Source organism: Bubalus bubalis, chromosome X (assembly GCF_019923935.1).
Source record: "Bubalus bubalis isolate 160015118507 breed Murrah chromosome X, NDDB_SH_1, whole genome shotgun sequence".
In the NCBI taxonomy this organism is placed as follows: Eukaryota; Metazoa; Chordata; class Mammalia; order Artiodactyla; family Bovidae; genus Bubalus; species Bubalus bubalis.
The window spans coordinates 140,425,543-140,431,542 of record NC_059181.1 but is presented as its reverse complement, the minus strand read 5'-3'; the positions used below and the strand labels follow the sequence as shown (position 1 = coordinate 140,431,542).

The following is a 6,000-nucleotide window of genomic DNA, read 5'->3' as shown; positions in this document are numbered from 1 at the left end:
CACTGTTAAAAAGTGGAATTTTAAGCAGTAACAGAATAAGGCTGAGGGTGAAAATGTTTTCTGCCTCTGGACTCCGCAACTCTATGAGTCCTGCCATGGACCCATTGCAGAAAAAGGGAAGGTCATTTGTCACTGGCCCACCATTATTGAAGGTCACACATCTTTCATGGCTCCTCTGGGGAGTGTGTGAGGGTGTTGTGAGCATGTATGGGTTTATGCATATATGTGTAGGTCATGAGCATCCATCTGGCTGCTACTGCTGCTGCTAAGTCGCTTCAGTCGTGTCCGACTCTGTGTGACCCCATAGACGGCAGCCCACCAGGCTCCCCCGTCCCTGGGATTCTCGAGGCAAGAATACTGGAGTGGGTTGCCATTGCCTTCTCCAACGCATGAAAGTAAGAAGTGAAAGTGAAGTTGCTCAGTCGTGTCTGACTCTTAGCGACCCCATGGACTGCAGCCCACCAGGCTCCTCCATCCATGGGATTTTCCAGGCAAGAGTACTGGAGTGGAGTGCCATTGCCTTCTCCAATCCATCTGGCAGTGCTGTTCAAATGGCACCTAGAGAATTTCTCATTTAGCTGCAAAATGTGTTCTTTAAATAAAATTAAACCAGTTTGTGAATGCAGCCCTACAGTATAATATTATATAGCCGATTGTGTTAGTTGGGTACCAAAGCTAACTTTGTTGGACTTAGGGACTAAATGTACGTATGAATGTGCTCTTGACGGAACTCATTCATATGTAGGGAACATACTGTAGTAGGTTTAAGAAGAACAGGGATGGGTATGAAATCATCCTCTACGCCTGTGGAATGAAGGCTTGGGGGAACATAACAGGATGCTGAGTCCCACTCAGTGGCTCTGGGAAGTTTGTGGTCTTGGAGTTAAAGCCAAAGCAGTCAGCAGAGCTTGTTATTTTCTCTAGCTCTAATGGGCTGCACAGATGCAGGTCCAGTGCTGGTGGAGAGGTGATTTAACCAAATAGGCAGTTTACCAGGTGAGAATAACAGAGGAGATGGCTACAAAGAAACTGAGGATGTGTACAAGAGTGTACTAGAATGATGGGCCACAGAATTCAACGCCAGGAGGGAAGTGAAGAGACTAGGGGCTGAGAAGCAGTGAAATGATGGTAAGATCAGTAGACTTTAGGGCCCTTGTGAGGTTTGTTGGGATTGTTGGGTTATGATTCTAAGGCAGGTGAACTGGAGAGTTAGGAGATGGTGCCCTGAGTGGGAGGCTTGAAAATTAGATTCTGGGATGAGAGGCTGAGGCAACATGGAGAACAAGATCATTGGCCGAGGCAGCATGGAGAACAAGATCATTGGTGGTTAGGAGTAAGAGACCAGACTGTGGGAAGGATCATCTATGAGTAAAGGAAAACCAATAAGAAAGAAGACATGTACAGAGTTTTAGAGAGATTGTGATCCTAGAGCTAAAATCGAAAGCAGAAATATGTAGTTTGGGCCTTTTGGAAAAGACAGGACTCAACCAACACCAAGCAAAACCATCTACAATTTCTGACAGCGTCGCTTTCAGTATCTGTTACATTCCCCATCCTTGCCACCTCTTGACTAAAGCCAAGACCTATTCACTTTACTGCTCTCATACACATACCCTTTACTAACATGTCTGTAATTTCCAAAGCAAATACTTTCATTAGAACAGGTTGTCGTCTTCCAAAATGTCCCAAGGAATCAATCCAACTTCCTGAAAACATTTACATGTTTTCAAATATGATGTACCCTAGGTATTCACAGACTTCACTTTGAGATCTCTACCTTTAGGAGAAATCCGGGATGTCCATGCCATGTCATTATTTGCCTTTTTGCAGAGGCACAAGCTTGAACTTCATTTTCTATAACCCAAATGTTCAAAGTGAGACAATGGTTGACCAACCCTTGTTGAGCTTGGATAATCACCCAGCTTCCACAGCTAGGAACAGGAACTCCTATGAAGTCAAAACAATTTCGCTACTCCTACTTTCCATGTTAAAAACGGCCCGCAAAAGAAAACTGGCCTCTAGTGCTGGCAATGAAATTGAGCAGAAGTGAAGAGAATCTAAGAAGGCTATGCTTCTTTTGCATATGAGGCTTTATGAGGGAAATCACATACTATGGTGATATTTGGGGATTTCAAGGACCTCCTGTACAGTTGAAGAGAAGAAAAGTGAAAGTGTTAGTTGCTCAGTCGCATCTGACTCTTTGAAACCCCATGGACTATAGCCCGCCAGACTCCTCTGTCACTTCTCGGGCTTTTGGCTAAGATCAAGTGTAGTGCAGAAGAAAGGCAGTCTGCACATTCTTTCTCAAACACTTCTATTCTGGAACAGACAAAACCTGCCCTCACATCCATTCTCCCACTAACCCCCAACTTGTACTCTTTGGAGATAAAGTACAGTAACAAACATTCACTTCACGTGAGAAAAGTTGAAATTACAAATAGATGGCTCTTCTCTACACCTTATAACAGTACATTTCCCTCTCATGGAGATTAGGCTAAAACTAGAAATTTTGGTGTCTGGTCAAACTTGTTCAAATAGGATTTTACCTGTACAGGCAAATCTCACAAAAGCCAAAGAAAAATTCAGGTCAGATGGACGAGGACTTTAATTATCAACTGTGCATGTTTTCAGATCTGAAAGCCTTTTGTGAAACCCCAGGCTGCCTGCCCCAGGTAACTACTCTGTTATTGAACTGAGCTGGAGAAGACCTCTTCAGGGAGAAATTATAACTGGAAATGTCTTTTATCCTAAACTTCTATCCTACAAGACAAGATCCTGGGCACAAAGCCAAGAACCCCATATATTTAGAATATTTTTTAAACCCTCAAATGAGGAAACATGTTTCAGTGTGAGTTTAATATTCAGGGTTCTCTTGAGACAACATTTTTAAAAGGAGGGCGAATAAGAGATACTTAGTTTTATTTTAATGATATCTCTGTGGAAATCCCTAAGGTCCCTTCCAGCCCTAAGATGCTGTGATTTGAGGTCTGGTGAAACGATTTTAAAGGACTCACTGAAGGAATAACTGCAAATGAGCTACCTTGGAGGAATTTTTAATCATCAATTGATGTGCATTGTAAGAAGTTTAAGACCACATCTTGAACTACTTTGGTATCCATCATAGGGTCTAACAGAAACTTAGATCTATAGAATTTTATCCAAGAAATCCTCTTGTTGACAGATTACTTAAGAATAATGAAACTGGGGAGGGTATTGCATTATTTTTTGTGAGAGATCATAATGATGAATTATAGACTCATAGATCTTCAGAGCTTAATGAGACCATTGGGATCACGTAATTCATGTTTTCCATTTTTAAAGCCATGAAAACTTTTCTTCAAATATAATATATTAGTTTGCAGTGGGGATGGGGATCCTGGAGATCTAGACCTCCGCAGAACACAATTTTTAAAAATACTAAAGTGTGTTGATCTAGTCCAACACACTCAAGACATCTGGCAACCAAGACTAGAGAGGGAAAAGGGTACACAGGAAGTAAGTACTGAAGTCCTTAACTTTCCTTTGATTCATGGATTTTCTTGGATTATGTCACAGACACTTTGGTTCTTAATGAGGTTCTATATCTATGATCATTTGATCATCACAACTATATCTGAACTGAAATATTTCCATTCAATTCAGTTCAGTTCAGTCACTTAGTCGTGTCTGACTCTGCGACCCCATGAATTGCAGCATGCCAGGCCTCCCTGTCCATCACCAACTCCCGGAGTTCACCCAAACCCATGTCCATCGAGTCAGTGATGCCATCCAGCCATCTCATCCTCTGTCGTCCCCTTCTCCTCCTGCCCCCAATCCCTCCCAGCATCAGAGTCTTTTCCAATGAGTCAGCTCTTCGCATAAGGTGGCCAAAGTATTGTAGTTTCAGCTTTAGCATCAGTCCTTCCAATGAACACCCAGGACTGATCTCCTTTAGAATGGACTGGTTGGATCTCCTTGCAGTCCAACGGACTTTCAAGAGTCTTCTCCAATACCACAGTTTAAAAGCATCAATTCTTCGGTGCTCAGCTTTCTCCACAGTCCAACTCTCACATCCATACATGACTACTGGAAAAACCATAGCCTTGACTAGACAGACCTTTGTTGGCAAAGTAATGTCTCTGCTTTTGAATATGCTATCTAGGTTGGTCATAACTTTCCTTCCAAGGAGTAGGCGTCTTTTAATTTCATGGCTGCAATCACCATCTGTAGTGATTTTGGAGCCCAAAAAAATAAAGTCTGACACTGTTTCCACTGTTTCCCCATCTATTTCCCATGAAGTGATGGGACCAGATGCCATGATCTTTGTTTTCTGAATGTTGAGCTTTAAGCCAACTTTTTCACTCTCCTCTTTCACTTTCATCAACAGGCTTTTTAGTTCTTTTTAGTTCCTCTTCACTTTCTGCCATAAGGGTGATGTCATCTGCATATCTGAGGTTATTGATATTTCTCCTGGCAATCTTGATTCCAGCTTGTGCTTCTTCCAGCCCAGGGTTTCTCATGATGTACTCTGCGTATAAGTTAAATAAGCAGGGTGACAATATACAGCCTTGATGTACTCCTTTTCCTATTTGGAATCAGCTTGTTTTTCCATGTCCAGTTCTAACTGTTGCTTCCTGACCTGCATATAGGTTTCTCAAGAGGCAGGTCAGGTGGTCTGGCATTCCCATCTCTTTCAGAATTTTCCACAGTTTATGGTGATCCACACAGTTAAAGGCTTTGGCATAGTCAATAAAGCAGAAATATATGTTTTTCTGGAACTCTCTTGTTTTTTCAATGATCCAGCGTATGTTGGCAATTTGATCTCTGTTTCCTCTGCCTATTCTAAAACCAGCTTTAACATCTGGAAGTTCGTGGTTCACGTATTGCTGAAGCCTGGCTTGGAGAATTTTGAGCATTACTTTACTAGCATGTGAGATATTTCCAATCACCCCATCTTTATTTCTTTGGAGAGAGAGAAAGAGTAAATCTAAATTCCATGGGAATGTATAGCAGAAACTAACACAATATTGTAAAGCAATTATACCCCAATTAAAAAATAAATAAAAGTAAATAAATGCCTTGGGATATTTGGTCTGGTATTTAGGTTTCTAATGTCCTTTCCAAATTATCTGAAATCCAAATCCCCATATTGAAAGATGACATCAGGAAGCAGTATTAGTGGGTTTACTGTTCTCTATTCTGAAGTTCATAACTACTGAAATTAAAGAAAAAGAAGTCTTCATTGCGCATATTATAAAGGGAAATTAAGACAAATTAAAAGGACTGAGAGTTCTGTGAGGGCAGTGTTATTCCATATTAGATCACTTCTGTATTGCCAGCACTTAATACAATGCCTAATAGATAGTGTGACAGGTAATTTTGCGTGCCAACTTGACTGGGCTAAGAGATGCCCAGGTAGCTGGTAAAATATGATCTATGGATGTGTCTGTGTGAGTGTCTCTAGAAAAGATTAGCACTTGACTCAGTAGACTGGAAAAAAGACTGCCCTCACCAATGTGGATGGGCATTATCCAATTCATTGAGGGCCTGAATAGAACAAAAAGGCAAAGGAAGCGTACATTCCCTCTCTACTTGTGTTGAGGAATCCACCTTCGCTTTCTTCGTGTTTGTTTATTTATTTGGTTGCGTGTGGTCTTAGTTGCTGTATGTGGAATCTTTGGTTGCAGTGCATGGGCTCTCTCTAGTCGTGGTGATTTGGCTTGGTAGTTGCAGCCCGGGGGCCTAGTTGCTCCGTGGCATGTGGGATCCTAGTTCCCCAACCAGGGATCAAACCCAGGTCACCTGCACTGCAAGGAAGATTCTTAGCCACTGGACCACCAGGGACGTCCCAGGATCCATCTTCTCTTGCCTTCAGACACTGGTACTCCTGGTTCTCAGACTTTTGGACTCAGGCTGGGCCTTTGACCATTGGCTCCCCAGTTCTTAGTCCTTCAGATTCAAACTGAATTGCACCATGGGTTTTTCAGCTTCTCTGACTTGCAACTGGAAATGATCAAGTTG

The 6,000-nt window shown here is 42.0% G+C and overlaps 1 pseudogene; it reads left to right on the top strand.

The window, feature by feature from the left end:
* Positions 1-1,274: 1,274 nt before the first annotated feature.
* Positions 1,275-6,000, top strand: part of LOC102400202 — a 31,435-nt pseudogene continuing 26,709 nt past the window's right edge.